Source organism: Oryctolagus cuniculus, chromosome 7 (assembly GCF_051225735.1).
Source record: "Oryctolagus cuniculus isolate XC-2025 breed Fujian yellow rabbit chromosome 7, ASM5122573v1, whole genome shotgun sequence".
NCBI classification, from domain to species: Eukaryota; Metazoa; Chordata; class Mammalia; order Lagomorpha; family Leporidae; genus Oryctolagus; species Oryctolagus cuniculus.
This window is the reverse complement of record NC_142873.1, coordinates 52,417,894-52,436,241: the sequence shown is the minus strand read 5'-3', so window position 1 is coordinate 52,436,241 and position 18,348 is coordinate 52,417,894. Positions and strand designations below refer to the sequence as shown.

The window sequence follows — 18,348 nt, the reverse complement described above, 5'->3', positions numbered from 1 at the left end:
CCAGTCTTAGGAGGACACTATTTTACAACTGCCACGTAGCAAACAATTACCTACTATATCGTCTCACTGCAAATCATTCCTTGTCTTCAGGTATCAGATGGGCCTAGGAGAAAGTGATGTATTCACTTTCTAGGGGTGATGCGTTCACTTTCCTTTTCTCATCCTAGAATAACCACTATGATCCAAGGAGAAAGCACTGCCTCCGTTCCCCTGTCCTTCCCCAACCACATTCTTTTTTTCTCCATCAGAAAGCCTGATGTCCATGCAGAAGAAGAGTCTCCATACAGGAGCCTGCTCAGGTTGCAACCTGAGCTATGAGCTATAAGCGGAGAAGAGCATTTCAGCTCAAGAAATGTGTTGCTGGAATTTAGCAAGCAAATGAATTATTTACTCCAAAAAGGAAGGTCCTGAGAAGCTCTGTGGTTCACATAAACTTTCAAAACAGCTTTAATTTCAACATCTTTAATTCATGATAGCTCAAACTACTATCTTTTCTTATTTGTGACTGAATTCACTGGTATTCTCTATTGAAGCTTCCCCTAAATTGAACTTGAGGAATCAAAATGCTATTTTGCTCCTTAAAACAAATAAGAAATACCTGCTACCTATAGCAGCCTGAATTCACTTTCTTTCTGTGAACTGTACTCCATTTCAAAATAATTCTCTTCAACTGGGCCATACGTTCAGAGACAACTGGAATGCTCAGGGATTTTGGTTCATTTCAGACAAAATGAGACTCCCTGTTTCTAAGAAAACAAGGCTGAAAATAAGACTACAGTGGTTCCTAAAAGATAACATATTTGAAAAGTTGATTATAAGTTAAGCTGAAACACATGCGCTCAAGTTTCTTGTGTTCCCCAAATACCTTAAGATGAACAAGGGTTTAGGAAATGGAGGGGGCGGGGGTGAAGAACTTGTTGCTGAATACACTTAAAGGGAACAAATCCAAAATTCACAAGAGACTGGTGCACCATGACATGCACTGGTTCCCTGCCCCACCTGTCTCTGTTCCACCAACTACATCCTAGCTGAAAATGACTCTCTCTTTTACATACACCAGATCCTGTAGGTCTTTACCTTTTAAAGTAGGGAGCCTGCTCTGTAGCAAGTGATATCCAAGATTCTGTCTTTTCCCCAGCTGCTGCCAGTTTTCAATTAAGATACAAATAAACTAGCAAGAAACTTGCTTCACCCCAAGAGCTGTTTAATGGGATGAATTAGAAAGAGCGCCTAGGGGCCAGCTCCACCTTGGCTCACTTGGCTAATCCTCCCCCTGCAGCGCCGGCATCCCTTATGGGCGCCGGGTTCTAGTCCCAGTTGCTCCTCTTCCAGTCCAGCTCTGTGCTATGGCCCGGGAGGCAGTAGAGGATGGCCCCAGGTGCTTGGGCCCCTGCACCTGCGTGAGAGACCAGGAGGAAGCACCTGGCTCCTGGCTTCAGATTGACCCAGCGCCGGCCGTGGCGGCCATTTGGGGAGTGAACCAACGGAAGGAAGACCTTTCTCTCTGTCTCTCTCGCTCTCACTGTATATAACTCTCTGTCTCTCTCGCTCTCACTGTCTATAACTCTACCTGTCAAAAAAAGAAGAAAAAGAAAGTGTACCTAATTAATGTGAAGATATCACAAGTTGGGTCCAATCATATTGATTCCATCACTGGAGACTGGAGCACCTCTAGGAGTGTTCCACATAGATCAAAGAGCTGGAAGTTAAGCTCTCCCATGCTGCTCACCACATCATCTGGACATGGCATAAAGAGTAAAGCGTAAGTAAAGCATGCATGGTAGTCTTGGTATGATTGATTGCTCTTTAGCTTATCCAGTTCATTTATTTTTCTTTTCTATTTATATAAAGGGAACAAATTTTTTTGTTTCATATGCACAGTCTTAAGAACATAATGATACTTCCCATCCTACCCTTTCACCCTCACTCCTTCTTTCCTTTCTTATTTTTCTTTTAATTTTTGCAATGACATATTTTCAATTTACTTTATAATCACAAACTTAATCCTTCACTGAATAAAGAATCCAATAAGTAGTAATAGAAAAAACTCTATTCCTCAAGAGTATAGAGAAGTGCTTTAAACAATTATCAAATCTCATAGTGTCTATTTTACTCATATACATTACTTTTTTGTATTCTATATATTAGTTGCCACAAAAAAGAGACAATATATGATGTTTGTCTTTCCTAGACTGGCCTATTTCAGTAAGCATAAAGGTCTCCAATTGCATCACTTTGTTGGGAAATACAGGATTTTGTTATTTTTTATGGCTGAGTAGTGTTCAGTTCAATTGAAACATATGTGTAGCTATTTTGCCTCACTTGTTCCATAACAATTTTTTAAATTTTATTTCTTTTCTGTTTTTTTTAACTTTTATTTAATAAATATAAATTTCCAAAGTACAGCTTTTTGATTACAGTGGCTTTTCTCTCCATTAGCTTCCCTCCTACCCTCAACCCTCCCATCTCATGCTCCTCTCCTATCCCATTCACATCAAGATTCATTTTCAATTCTCTTTATATACAGAAGATCAATTTAGTATATGTTAAGTAAAGATTTCAACAGTTTGCACCCACACAGAAACACAAAGTATAAAGTACTGTTTGAGTACTAGTTATACCATTAATTCACACTGTACAACACATTAAGGACAGGGATCCTACTTGGGGAGTAAGTGCACAGTGACTCCTGTTGTTGACTTAACAAATTGACACTCTTGTTTATGGCGTCAGTAATCATGGTAGGCTCTTGTCATGAGTTGCCAAGTCTATGGAAGCCTTTTGAGTTCGCCAACTCCAATCTTATTTAGACAAAGCCATAATCAAAGTTGAAGTTCTCTCCTCCCTTCAGAGAAAGGTACCTCCTTCTTGGATGGCCCATTCTTTCCACTGGGATCTTACAGAGATCTTTCATTTAGTTGTTGTTGTTTTTTTTTTTTTTTTTTTTTTTTTTTGCCAGAGTGTCTTGGCTTTCCATGCCTGAAATACTCTCATGGGCTTTTTAGCCAGATTTGAATGCCTTAAGGGCTGATTCTGAGGCCAGAGTGCTGTTTAGGACATCTGCCATTCTATGAGTCTGCTGTGTATCCCGCTTCCCATGTTGGATCGTTCTCTCCTTTCTATCAGTTAGTATTAGCAGACACTAGTTTTGTTTATGTGATCCCTATGACTCTTAATTCTATCATTATAATCAACCATAACAATTTTATTTATATATTTTATGCACACACCCAAAAATCTATTGCTAAATGGGTATAGTTTTCTTGCTTTTTAAACTTCCTACAATAGTTCCATATATCAAATGGGAATAGTATTTGGATAGTACAATCTAAGGTAGCTTAAATAATGTGAAGTTACTTCCTCTGTACCATAAAACCAGTTCAGAAATTAGAAGCCCAAACCAGCACACAGGATTTCACTTGAGATCTGGGCTCTACTTCTCTCTATAGGATCCAAACACCTTGCTTATCTTTCATTATTACTAGCTTGCAACTTGCTCAAGAGGAAGGATCACTTTTTATTTGCTCTCTTAGCCATGGTACCTAGCACATATTGGCTCTAGACAATATTTGTTGAATGAAAAAAGGAACGAATAAAATAATCATAAATGAATTAAAAGCAATTGAAAAGCTAGTGAGGGTAGAATTAAAGATACAACTGCTGCACAAGGTAATAGTACACTCATTGTTATGTATTATATATATATATATATCAAAGAAAATCTTAAAGTATGGAATGACATTTAAATGCATTTAGAGGGGGCAGGTATTTGGCACAGTGGTTAAGATATGGCTTGCAATGCTCATGTCCATATTGAAGTGCCTGGGTTCAAGTCCTGGTTTGCCATCTGATTCAAGCATTCGAGAGGCAGCAGGTGATAGCTTAAGTAGTTAGGTCCTTCCTGCCTACATGGTATAGCTGGGTTAATTTCATGGCTCTCATCTTTGGCCTAACCCAACCCCAGTTGTGAGCACCAGGGGAGTGAAACAGTGAGTAGGAGTACTCTCTCTCTCCCTCCCTCTTTCTATCTCTCAAATTAAAAAATAAAATTCTTAATTTCATAAAAGTTTTTAAAAAGATGAGTCTTGTGTTACTGGCAGAATTTGATTTAAAAATGAAGTTATATCTTGCTGTCACAAACATAGGATTTAAAATAAAAAAACAGGCTTATGAACTTAATTTATCCTAGATGAATAATTTTGGGAAAGTAAGGATTTTCTGAACCTCTATCTCATCTTTAAAATGGAGAAAATTATAAACTATCTTTCAGATTCTTGCTAGACTTCCTGTATCCTTTATTTATTTATTTATTTTGACAGGTAGAGTTATAGACAGTGAGAGAGAAAGGTCTTCCTTCCGTTGGTTCACTCCCCAAATGGCCACCACGGCTGGTGCTGCGTCAATCCGAAGCCAGAAGCCAGGTGCTTCTTCTTGGTCTCCCATGCCGGTGCAGGGGCCCAAGCACTTGGGCCATCCTCCACTGCCTTCCTGGGCCATAGCAGAGAGCTGGACTGGAAAAGGAGCAACTGGGACTAGAACCCGGTGCCCATATGGGATGCCAGCGCCACAGGCAGAGGATTATCCCAGTGAGCCATGGCGCAGGCCCCTTTCTGTATCCTTTCAACCCTTCTTTTTAATATATGTCATTTCATTTTATACCATATTTCTTATAAACCATCCTTTATAATGCATACATTCTTAGGAACTTATCGCCAAGTAGATTGACCATCCATTCAGTCCCATGGTACTGCTTAGCAACTATTAAATGCTTTATTTTTTCACGTATTCATTCAATTTATTTATTTCCAGGCACTATTCCAGTCCTTGAGAATTCTGTGCTGAATAAGGCAGGTGATGGGAACCTGTTTCTTACATTCTGGTGAATGCAACACGCAATAAAAAGGGAAATATTACCTGAGAGAAAAGCTCTGGTAATAAGTGAGAGAGAGGACAGCCATCTTTGCCAGGGGATTGCAGAAAATTGGCCCATGGAGCTAATATTGGAGCTGAGATGTGAAAGAGTCATGATTCATCCATATAAAGAATGGGGATAAACACACCAGGCAGAGGAACTCACAACTGCAGTGACTGAACACTTGAAGGGCTGAGAAACAGAAAGAGGCATATTGGTTAAGGTCACACTAGCTAAGGTAATTGTTAAACTCCAAAATCTCAGTGATTTAGCAGAGTAGTTGTTTATTTTCCATTGACTTAAGATCTAACTGATGGCTGAAGGTTCTTTCCTTTTTAAAATGGTTCATATTTAAAGTGCAGAACATGATGTGTTGATAGACTTTTCTTGACATATATACATATATAATGATTTGCATAATCATGTATATATATATAGTGATACAGTGAAATAGCTACTACAGTTTAGTAAATTAATATACCCATCATCTTACATATTACCTCTCTATGTGTGTGTTTGGTGGAGGCACAAAGTTGTGAGGAGTAGGCGTTTAGCCTAGCGATTAAGTCCATCGTGTCCCACATTGGAGTGACCAGGGTAGATCTCCAGCTTCAGCTCCTGACTCCAGCTTCCTATGACTGCAGACCCTTGGAGGCAGCCATGATGGTTCCAGTCATTTGGTTCTTGAGGTCTCAGCCTGACAGCTCAGAGGATTGTGTGCTGAGGAGCTAGGTGGACTCTGAAATAGGAGGTGAAGGTGGCTAGAGGTTCATTAGCAAGGGAATGATGGATGGGAAGAAGAAGGTGAAGAGGGAAGAGAAAGAGGATGAGTGAACCAGCAAATGAGAGGTCGCTCCCTCTCTGCCTTTCAAATAGAAATGAGAATCAATAAAAGTGTTAACTCTAAATCACTAAAAATAAAATAAAGTATTAATGTGAGGTCAAGGCAGGACTAGAACACAGGCCCTTTGGATGTGAAACAATCCACAATTCTTTTCTAAAGGTAGCAAGCATGCCCATGAGCGTCTCTAAATGATCCCATGCTCCCAGTCCATACTGCCCTCCCAGCCCGAGAGTAACGGAAAATTCCCAAGATACAAAGTTAAGTACCGAAGGCAAAATCAGAGATGCTGGAGGTATTTATTGCTCCCCATCTTTTGGGGGGAGTTCACATCTTGTTTCTGAAATCCCTGACTTTGGTAACTCCTGTTAGAGCCAGTTGTAATGTCCTTGTAAGATCAATTGCTCAGAGGAGGGTCTGTTCTGAATTAGAAAATTGTTGCTCCTAAGGAGCCCCTGGGGGATGGGGAGTCTGGGGGCGGGGGTGGCTGCACATGGCTTCAGTGTGGCAGGCCTCTATGCTGATAATGAATGAGGGAAACGTGGCCAGTACGGCCCACAGAAAGAAAAACACTTAAGCTTCTTGATGAAAGGCCATATGAGAAGGTAAGTGTTATAATTCAACTGAAATAAAAGCCAGTGGCACGTTATCCTTCCTCCAGGCAGACAGTTTACGCGACTGTTTTCCTGCCGCTACAGTGGCAGTGATGGATTATCTGGGAAGGTGAAGCAGCTGAGTTGATCTGCCCCCTCCTCTTCACTCCCACATTCCCCTTGGGCTACAAGGTTTCAGGGCAGTGCTAATCCCTCTTAGCCTCCACTCTCGCATGGATCCCCAAGGCAAGTCCCTGGAGTTACCGGGCCTGGAGAGCCATCCTCCTGAGCTGTTTCCTGAAACCCAAGCCTGAGAGACAGGAGTTGGCCCTCAGGTGCTTGCCAGAAGCCCCCCATTCATTACTCTGCTGGGAAGGCTCCTTTGAGGAGTCTGGAGCTAGGAAGGAGCGTTTAATCCTGGCCTCTGAGGGAGCATTGGCTGTTCAAGAGTGGCTTATCCGAGGTATGCCTGGAATGAGCTGCAGTGTCGGGGCTCTCAGCAAGCCTTACTGGAGGTACTGAATGTGGAGGACTAGTTGGGATGGGGATGAAAGAGTGGGCATTGTGTCCTGGCCACCACCATTTACTGAAGATGACTTCTGGTTTTCTGTTCTTCCTGTCCTTGTTCTGGTCCCCATCATGCTTTGTTGTTACCAACACTTTTACAACCATTTTATTTATATTAGTCACTCTTTGAGTTCCCAAACTTTTCAAAGCTATAGGTATGGCTCTAGTTTTGGATTCTATAACTCTTGGAAAAGCTTTTTGGATAAGGCAGTTGCCCTGGTTTCACTCAATCTCTCTACCTGGATTGGTACTGTGATTCCTGTTTAAATGCTGGCCAGACTCTGTAGACTAAAGCAAACAGGCCATCAGAGCAACATGCACAAGTTATCCATCTCTTCCTGTTCCTTGTTTGTCCATTCTGAGGATCTTGTATTTGGTACTTAATGCAAGAAGTAGCCCTATGGAAAGAGGAGGGGAAAGGTTGACAGTACAAGCCCCTAAAATCAATCCATATAGGAAAGGTATAAGGTTCACATCTTGTGAAACTTCATCCAGGAAAGAGAATTCTCCACCAAGAACTACTCCATCTTTTAGTCCCAGTCATGTTTACTTCTCAGGACATTCCTTTCATACTATTTCCATATCAACTTTATACAACCTGTATTAAAAAGTCCTACCCATGGTGCTGGCACTGTGGTATAATGGGTAAAGCTGCACCTGCACTGCCAGATCCCATTGGGGTGCTAGTTTGAGTCCGGGCTGCTCCACTTCCAATCCAGCTCCCTGTTAATATGCTTGGGAAAGCAGCAGAAGATGGCACAAGCACTTGGGCCTTTATCACCCATGTGAGAGACCCAGAAGAAGCTCCAAGCTCCTGGTTTTAGATTGGCTCAGCTTTGGCCACTGCAGCCATTTGGGGAGTGAACCAGAAGATGGAAGACCGATCTCTCTCTCTCTTTCTCTCTCCCTCCCTCCCTCTCTCTCTGCTTTTGCCTCTGCCTCTCTCTCTGTAACTCTGCCTTTCAAATCAATAAATAAATCTTTTAAAAAAGTCCTACCCACACAATTTTAACTACTATATGCTCTAACTCTTAGTATTAAGGAACATATGAGTATGATAAAATGGGATGGGCCTTTTTTTTTTTTTTTTTTGACAGGCAGAGTGGACAGTGAGAGAGAGAGACAGAGAGAAAGGTCTTCCTTTTGCCATTGGTTCACCCTCCAATGGCCGCCACGGCCAGAGCACAGCACTGATCCGATGGCAGGAGCCAGGTACTTATCCTGGTCTCCCATGGGGTGCAGGGCCCAAGCACTTGGGCCATCCTCCACTGCCTTCCCGGGCCACAGCAAAGAGCTGGCCTGGAAGAGGGGCAACCAGGACAGAATCCGGTGCCCCAACCGGGACTAGAACCCGGTGTGCCGGTGCCGCAAGGCAGAGGATTAGCCTAGTGAGCCGCGGCGCCAGCCCAGGTATGGGTCTTACTAACCTGAGTTCAAATTATGCCATTGATAAATGGGTATTTAAAGAATTTTATTTTTTCATCTGTCAAAGATAGGTAAACCTTGGAAAACCCCCAGCAGGGATTAAATAAGACACATAAATAATAAATACCCTCACAATCATAAATATCAGTGCCCATTTTTCCACTGAGACTAATTTGAATTTAAATAGAAACAGATTGAGATTTTTTTCTTTCTTCTAGAATTTCCTATAGCATATTTTTTAGAAACCAAAATTATGGATATTTTTTATTCCTGGTTATAGTAGCAAAAATTATCTCATGCTGCTGTCCAAAGAACATTCACATTCATTTCGTATTGCACTCACAGCCATTCCATAAATACACACACTTCATCTGTACACCAAGAGCAGGGTAACTATGATTTCATAACGAAACACAGGTTTTAGAACTAATGATTTAGAAAAGGGAGAGCACAGAAGGGGTCGAGGAAAGAGAACAGATTCTACTCCTGATCTCAAGGCCTTGTATTCCATCTAGGACAAAAGGATAACAGACACAAGAACTAGAAAAATACTTACGAGGATGTGGTTAAGAGAATAATGCATGAAGCTCACAAATGCTCTACTTCTTCCAACAAGAGAAAGAGTAGCATGAACCCAGGTAGTATGGAAGATCACATGGGGTGTGAACAAGGCCCTGCAGCAAAGGTCAACCACGTACAGAGAAAAGATGAGCCAGAATAATGTCCTTGCAGCTGCAGAAAAGTCAAAGGTTCCCAACCCTGTCTACACATCACAGTCACCTGAGCAGATATTTCACTATTCTCTTACTTGGCTTCTAGCACCCAAAATTCTGTTTTAATTGGTCTTGGGAGGGGTCCAGCTTCACAAGTTTTACAAGTTTCTTGAAGGGATTCTAAGGTAAAGCAAGGGTATGGTATTGTACCAGATTGTACTCCTAAGGTCTTCCACGGAATGAGACTGGTAAATGTCAAGGTAACACACACACACACACACACACACACACACACACCAAATTTGTGAGAGTTTGTTTTGAAGTTCACGTTTTGTTTCTTGGGATTTCTCTAAATTGTTCTGAACGAAGATGTGTGATATTTATTAGAAATTATGTATCCTGGGAATGTATCATTTAATCACAGCTTGGTAATTTCTGTTTCATCAAGGAAACGTCAAGATAAGGGTGCACTGCCACACTAACCAGCCCCCTGGTTCAGTGTGCAGGCTAGGCCTCAGTTTCTCTATCTGCGATGCAGAGAAGGATGACTTCAGAAGCCTTTGAAGAGGGCTCCACAGATGATTATTCGGAAGGGACTCCTGGTCTGACCTGAGAAACAAGGACCACATCCCAGCTTCTATAGAAAAGCCCCATGTCTGCTTTCACCTCCATCTTCCCCCTCCTTCTTTCACACTGGCCTCTTCCCTTCCTCAAACCAGACATAGCCCTCCTGTCACAGGTCTAATCTATACTGTCTCCACCTGAGCTTCTCATCTCCTTGGATCTCAACCGGAGCTTCACTTCTTTGGAGAAACCTCCCTCCATTCATTGGCCATATCAGATCCCCTGTCAATTACTGCTGTTAGTACTGCACGTACTATATATATATAGCATTTATAAAATTAGGAATTTTATATTTATTTGTGCGAATACTTTATTAAATTCTTTCTTCCCCAGTAGACTGAACATTATGAGGAGAGATTTCTATCTGGCATTGCTTATCACTATTTCTCCAGTGTCTAGCCACGTATTTATTAAATGATTGAATGAATGAATGAATTACCAATATAATATTTCATTGGTGTATACACCTTTAAGGAAGGCTTAGTGATTATGATATTCCAACAGCTACAGGGAGGATGAGGAGGAAATAGTATAGGTGAAGAGAGCAGAGCCATACACTCCAAACAGAGGGCACAGCACAGAAATGGGAGAGCATATGACAGTCCCACACCCATATTAACCTAGGCTGGCCAGATAGAAGAGCCCAAGCAGGCCAGCACTCAGGGCAGGTGGAGAGATGTACAGTGGCCACAGAAACCTGGGAAACCTTTGTGCTTATTAGACTTTCCTTATTTAAAAAAACTGACAAATAAAATTATATATATTTAAGGTATGTAACAAATTCTGATACATGTATACATTGTGGAATGGCTAAATCAAGTCAATTAACATATGGTGAAATTTATTTCTAGGGCAGTTAGACTGTCACAGTCTCTACATGTGAAATACCCACTTGGTATTTAAAAGACTTTTGGGTGATAACTCAGGCCTAAGAGGAATGGAAGGAAACATGAGAACAGAGACTCTTTGGAGGGACATGGCTATGTCTTGAAAGAGAGTCTATGATAGTCCAGGTTAGAAAAGTTACAGTAGACATGAAAATAATAGATGGAAGAATAACTTGGAGACAGATTATTTGTGAAAACTATGTATGAGCCTATGTAGCAGGGAGGACTGAAAGAAATTTATCTAAACTGCTCATGATAGCTACCATTAGAGATGCAGAGCCAGAACCCGAGAGTGTCTTTTACATATTTCCTTTTACACTAACTGATAATATAATCTATCTAAGAGCAGCATAATGCTTACAGTGTAAATACAACCTCCAGGTAAGTCTTGCTACAATCCTTTTGAACCCCTAAGTTTCTCTTATATATATACTAACCCCAAGAGTCATCATTAATCCTACAAGTTTTTAACCAGCATTTAAAATATCATTTAGTGAATATTTTTCTATATTACCTTAATAACCACTTTGTTTAATAATTGTTTCCCAATCTTTCCAGGTAGAGATTTGAAGCACAATAAAATTTACAAAAGTACATTTGAAGTACAAAACAGTTCTTCCTAAATGACAGAGTTAGCAGTAGCTGAGGCAGAGATCAAATGCAGATTAGGCCAGCACCACGGCTCAGTTGGCTAATATTCCGCCTGTGGTGCTGGCACCCTCGGTTCTAGTCCCGGTTGGGGCACCGGATTCTGTCCCAGTTGCTCCTCTTCCAGTCCGGCTCTCTGCTGTGGCCCGGGAAGGCAGTGGAGGATGGCCCAAGTGCTTGGGCCCTACACCCACATGGGAGACCAGGAGGAGGCACCTGGCTCCTGGCTTCGGATCGGCACAGCTCCAGCCGTAGCAGCCATTTGGGGGGTGAACCAACGGAAAAGGAAGACCTTTCTCTCTGTCTCTCTCTCTCTCACTGTCTTGTAAAAAAAAAAAAAAATCCGGATTAGCCTGATTGCAGAGCCCAGATTTATCATAACCCAGTGCTTAGTCCTTTCCTCCATCCTGAGGCTAGGCAGTCTCTTCCAAGACTGTGTAGGAGCCCAGGCTTTCACAAAATCTGGGATTAGCATTTTTCTTTGTATTCAACCCCAGACTCACTTTCAGCTTGGCTGATTCTGACACCATATTTCCTATAACTTAGGAAATGCTATGGAATATGGGAACCTTCAGATGTGGACTTGATTGAAATGAGTGAAGTTTGTTTTCTTTTATATTCTATTTCTCTCTTAGGCTTGCATATACTAGTGGGTCCAGATGGCTGGAATCATCAATTAAAAACAAAGAGAACACTAAGAAAGCAGCAAGGGAGAGAGATACCAAGTGGCAATTAGGGATGAGACAGCTAAAATGGCTTCATGATGGTAAGGATTCTTTCATTAAAGAAGAATTTGTATAAATTAGAGTCTTTCTCCTTCTGGCCTGCAAAAGCAATTTAACAATAAATTGCCACCAAAATTCTTTATTTTTGTAAGAAAATGTGTGCTAGTTGTTTCCTCAGTAATCAGTGTAAGTCATTCAAATTACAGTTTGGCTGATGTAAAATAGGTTGAAAAAGCCAAGTCAGAGCTAGACAGAGCTTTCCTTTTGGCTCTGAGTCCCCGGACTCTGCTGTCAGGCATCCCATGTGGCTCCTCTGAGGCTGCTGCTTGGAAGACAGGCATTTTCAACCTCTGCCAGCCTCACCCCAAAGCAACAGACAATGGTTTAGCACCACAGAAGAATTTTGTTTGCTTTCCCAGTTTCTTATTTGGTAACACACGCAACAGTGTTAAACTTATTTTAAGTTCTGATTAAAAAAAGTGATGAAGGCAGGGAGAAAGAGGGAGGAGGAGAAATAGAGAGAGGGATGAAGAGTGAGAACAAAAGAGAGAAAGAGAGAGAACAAGGGAAAAATAAAAGGAGGAGATAAAGAAGCTAGAGGCACAAGAGGGGAAAAGGAAGAGAGGAAAGGGTCAGAGAAAAGAGGGAAGAGAGGAAGAAAGGAGAAAAGATATTAACCTAGGACCTTTAAGGAGTAAAAGAATTATAGGTCATTTTGGAAAGAACTGTAATTCTGTTACTTTCAGATATCCAAACTGTTGCAAATAAGGTTAAATAGCTATTCCTGTGTGCTAGAGTCACTCATAACACATTTAGGAACAGCTCCAAAAAGATTTGTAATTAGTTTCTCACTTGCTGGTATCCAAGAGAGAACTTTGAACACGTCTGAAAGCAGGTTTACTCAGGTTTATAAAATCAATTTGTTTAGGAAATGTTCAGGGGGTTTTATTCCATAGATGAACTTAGATAAACCTCTGCTAACCCACTCTTCAAATTATCACGAATTCCAACTAATAAAATCCAAATGATTGAGGTCTGGCTGTGTTCTTCATTCTCAAAACAAGTTCAGTGCCCCCTGTGGTTTCATGTTGATTGAAACTGAAACAAAATGGTGAAGCACGATCGAAATGCCAATAGCCTGGTGATTCCTTTAAGCTTGTTCTACATCTGTCCAACCTTGTTCTTCTCCTACCTTTTCTCTCTCTTTACCAGGATCTGGTTGCCAGGGGTGTCTTCAAAGTACTAGGGGCTAGATGACTCATTGTCTCTTCACCAGAATGCCAGGGCCTTGAGGGCAAGAATTCTGTTGTTTTGATGACCCAGGCCTGGAGTATGTCAGGGCACAATTCCTATTTGTTGGTTAGCACAGTTAGCTCCCTACCTCTTTAGCTAGTTTCCCCTGACCACAAACAATAGACGCTACACCTTCAACAGATACATTCCTCAGGGTTTCCATCCTAGAAGTGATTCCTCTGTAAGCCATGACTTAGTATAGCTATAGTTAATGTCTCCGAAATTCTGACCCAGTTTGTGTCCAGGAACCTGATACACAGCACACGTGTTCCAGGTCTAGGCTGTGTGTTGTCAACCTGCTTCCAAAGATGCACACCCACCCAAAACGATCCTCCTGATTTCCTCATGACCAGTCATGAGGCTTGCTTCAGATGATGTACCAAAGAAGGGGCTAAAGACTAGCAGTACGTGGATATCATATAAACAGACTAAACTTCACAACTAGTGTAAACTTTGGTGTTTAAATCTTAGCGCACATAAGAACCAAGGGCTGCATAAATTCCTTTACTTTACTTCTGGAGAATCTGGTTCACTAAACTTGGGCTCAAGGACTAAATGGGGTTTAGCATTGAAGACAGCTAAGTGATGCTGATGAGAAGATCCGAGGCCACCTCCGAGAACCCAGACTTGACATATGATGTGGTCAGTCTCATTTCCTTCACTTCTGGTATCTGCAACTCCTAATTTTCTGCTGAGTGCCTGCTAAGCTGGTTACCACATGGATCTTCTGAGTTTCATTTTTATTTAGCTTGTCATGTGGCTTAAAATTAAGTTGGCTAAAGTGAGGCTGGAAGCAAGAGATCACAGTCCTAACCAGAGAGACGAGTCAGAAGACACAAAAGTGCCCTCTCCAAGGTATCTCTTTAAATTTTTAATGATTAGAAAACAATAATTTTATTAAGTAGAACAGACAAAAAAACTACTAAGAGGGATAATGTATTAAGTTGTTCATTAACAGTCAGGGCTGGTTTAATTCTGTAATTAATACACAGTTATTCTTAAGTGTTGAAAATTAACTGAAATGTGATCCCTGTTAAACATAAGAGTGGGAATAAGAGAGGGAAGAGATGTATAATTTGGGACATGCTCAAGCTGACTTGCCCCAAATGGTAGAGTTAGAAACATACCAGGGGATTCCAATTCAATCCCATCAAGGTGGCATGTACCAATGCCATCTCACTAGTCCAAGTGATCAATTTCAGTTCACAATTGATCATAATGAAAGGACTAAGAGTCAAAGGGAGCACATAAACAAGTCTAGTACCTGCTAACACTAACCGATAGAATAAATAAAGGGGAGAGTGATCCAACATGGGAAGTGAGATACTCAGCAGACTCATAGAATGGCAGATGTCCTAAACAGCACTCTGGCCTCAGAATCTGCCCTAAAGGCATTCGGATCTGGCTGAAAAGCCCATGAGAGTATTTCAGGCATGGAAAGCCAAGACACTCTGGCAAAAGATCTCTGTGAGTGAGATCCCAGTGGAAGAACAGGTCTTCAAAGAAGGAGGTACCTTTCTCTGAAGGGAGGAGAGAACCTCCACTTTGACTATGACCTTGTCTAAACAAGATAAGAGTCGGAGAACTCAGAGGGCTTCCATAGCCTTGGAAACTCATGACTGGAGCATAGGGAGATTACTGATGCCATAGACAAGAGTGTCAATTGGTAAAGTCAACAACAGGAGTCACTGTGCACTTACTCCTCATGTAGGATCTCTGTCCTTAATGTGCTGTGCATTGAGATTTAATGCTATAACGAGTACTCAAACAATATATTTCACTTTGTGTTTCTATGGGGGTGCAAATTGTTGAAATCTTTACTTAATGCATACTAAACTGATCTTCTGTAAAAAAAAAAAAAAGAAATTATCAACTCCCAACTTGACTCTCACTGGGATTAAACATGACAATAGGTCTGATCTGATTTCATCATCATTTAAAAAAAATCATCTATTATTTTTCACTTTATGTTTCTGTGTGGGAGCAAACTGTTGAAATCCTTACTTAATGTATACTAAGCTGATCTTCTGTATATTAAGATAATCGAAAATGAATCTTGATGTGAATGGAAGGGGAGAGGGAGTGGGAAAGGGCAGGGTTGTGGATGGGAGGGACGGTATGGGGGGGGAAGCCATTGTAATCCATAAGTCGTACTTTGGAAATTTATATTCATTAAATAAAAGTTAAAAAAAAAGAAAACAATAATTTTAAAATATGAAGCCAAGAAACAGGAGAGTGCCTTCGGACTTAATTTCTTTTCAAGCTCCATTCACCCGTGTGGTTTGAATTGAGAAAACTTGAGCATATGGTAGTGTTAGCAAAGTCACTAGAATATTTAGCTGTTGCCTAGAATCTTCCATTACAAGGAGTTTTCAATATGCTTTCAAACTCTTTCAAGGGGTCAATATTACCCAGGGATGTCATGAAGTCCTCAAAATCAATTTAATTTTAGATTAATTTTTATTTAAGTAGAGAAATTTCTGTTTAAAGCATTTATGATGCAATAAAAAATTACAAAATAATACCTATTACTCTTTCCTAGAAAAATAAATAATTGATATAACATTTTAGTTGATTTCCCTAGTTGATTTTAAATTTTTAGTTGGTTGGAAAATGTCTGAAAGTTAATATGAGTGGATAAAGTAAACATAATATATGTCCAATGGAATACTATTCAGTGATAAAAAAGGATAAAGTCCTGTCATTAGCAGGAAAATAGATCTAATTGGATGGTGCCACGTTAACTAAAATAAGCTGAACACATAAAGGCAAATAGCTCATTTCTTCTCTCATGTGTGGAACCTGAAAAACCTCAATCTGAACAGAGAAGAGTCAATACCAGAGGCTGGGAGGAATGGGGGGAGAGTAAAGGGAGGTTGTCTGAAGGTACCACATCAGCCAGATTGAAGGAATCAGTTCCTAGTGTTACACAGCACAGTGGGATGATTATAGTTCACAATAACTCATTATATATTTTCTAAGAAAATAGAAGAAAGGAGGGGCTGGCACTGCGGCACAGTGGTTTAAGCCATTGCCTGCGATGCCCCGGTATCTCATATAGGTGCTAGTTCTAGTCCCCGAAGCTCCACTTCCAATCAAGTACCCTGATAATGCACCTGGAAAAGCAGCAGAACACAACCCAAATACTGGGGTCTCTGCTACCCAAGTGAGAGATCTAGATGGAGTTCCAGGCTCCTGGCTTTGTTGCAGCCATCTGGGGAGTGAATGAGTGGATGGAATTCTCTGCACCTCCCCCCACCATCGCTCACCATTGCTCACCATCTCTCACTGTAACTCTCTGTCTTTCAAATAAATAAATCATCTAAAACAAGCAAAACAAAACAAAAACAAACAAAACAAACACACAAGAGAGAAGTTCCAGCACTCCAATAATAAAATAATGATAAGGCTAAAATTTGGCCTTGTGGTTAAGATGCCAATTAAGACAGCCATGTCACTTATTGGAGTGCCTGAGTTTGAAGCCTGCCTCTGGTTCCTGACTCCAGCCTCCTGCAGACCCTGGGATGGGGAGGTGATGGTTCAAGTAATTGGATTCCTGACACCCATGTGGGGCATCTAGATTGAATTCCCAGCTCCTGGCTTTAACATCAGCCCAGCATGGCTGTCAGGAGGGAACCAGCAGATGGAGCCTCCTCTTTCTCTGTGCCTTTCTCTCTTCCTCAGTCTCTCTGCCTTTCGCTTAAAAACAAATAAGTAAACCATAAAATAATGACAAAGAGAGGGAAATGTTAAGTGCCTTAATTTGATCAGAACACATTTATGCATGTATTGAAATGTCACACTATAACCCATACAATATGTACAATTATTGTTAAACAAAAAATTTTAATGTTAAAAATATGGAGAAAAGAAAGATGAGAAAAAGGCAAGAAAAAGATCTGAAAGAGTATTCACTAAATTGTCAACGATCCTCTCTACAATGTAGATCACGATAAATTCAAATTTTTTGGTTTTTTTCTATTCAGTATTTGGAATTAACAGTTATTAAAATATAACTATAAATATGAAACTAAGATGCAACAATTTTTGAATTATATATATAAGGAATCTTTGAAAATTCATGGAAAATGCATATTTTGACAAAACTGTGTATGAATTTTAAAAAGCTTTTGGATCAAAGTAAATATATCTTTTAATGCCATTTTCTGTGCACTGTTTGAAGTGCTCTTTTACACTATTGAATATTAGCAGGTGTATCATCTCATAATTTTTTTTTTGACAGGCAGAGTGGACAGTGAAAGAAAGAGAGAGACAGAGAGAAAGGTCTTCCTTTGCCGTTGGTTCACCCTCCAATGGCCACTGCAGCCAGCGCACCGCGCTAATCCGAAGCCGGAAGCCAGGTGCTTCTCCTGATCTCCCAAGCGGGTGCAGGGCCCAAGCACTGGGGCCATCTTCCACTGCACTCCTGGGCCACAGCAGAGAGCTGGACTGGAAGAGGGGCAACCAGGACAGAATCTGGGGCCTTGACCAGGACTAGAACCCGGTGTGCCGGCGCCGCAGGCAAAGGATTAGCCTATTGAGCCGCGGCACCGGCCTGCATATACGATTGACCAACACCATTGACTAAGGAGACAAACACAATTTTTTGATATATAAACTTGTGTGTGTTTGGATAGCTGAGTGTAACTTTCTGGTCACATTAATAGAAAAAAATATTTGCTCAAAGGCCAGAATAGAGCTATCTCTAGATAAATACAATAAAATAAAGCATAAAGGAAATATTAATTTTTATACTTAACAATTTTATGTTTTATATATTCAAATCTCTCAAACCATGTTAAAGAGCAAGTGACAAATTGTGAGAAATATCTGTAACATAAAATAGAGCTAGTAGTTTAAAAAACAGACGATAAAGATCACAGAGAAAAATATGAGGCCATATAATAAAAATGGGGATAGCGATCAAGCTGTTGCCATGAAAATGACAACATAAAATGGTTTCAATAAGATAGAATTTTATTTCTTTTTCATATGAGAATAAAGAGACTGACCAGTTAGCTCTGAGCCATTGATCACTGAAGCTTCTTCTGTCCATCAGTCAGTTTCCTGGGAGCATTGTATGTAAGCACATTTAAGCTAGGTTGCCACTTCACCAGGTT

The 18,348-nt window shown here is 40.7% G+C and overlaps 1 long non-coding RNA gene across 1 annotated transcript in view; it reads left to right on the top strand.

The window, feature by feature from the left end:
• The first annotated feature begins 1,088 nt into the window (after positions 1–1,088).
• LOC149125562 (uncharacterized) overlaps positions 1,089–18,348 on the top strand; it is a 122,707-nt gene continuing 105,447 nt past the window's right edge. The window contains exon 1 of the long non-coding RNA XR_016210710.1: positions 1,089–1,762. This is a non-coding gene — a long non-coding RNA (uncharacterized LOC149125562). The remainder of the gene's footprint in view (positions 1,763–18,348) is intronic.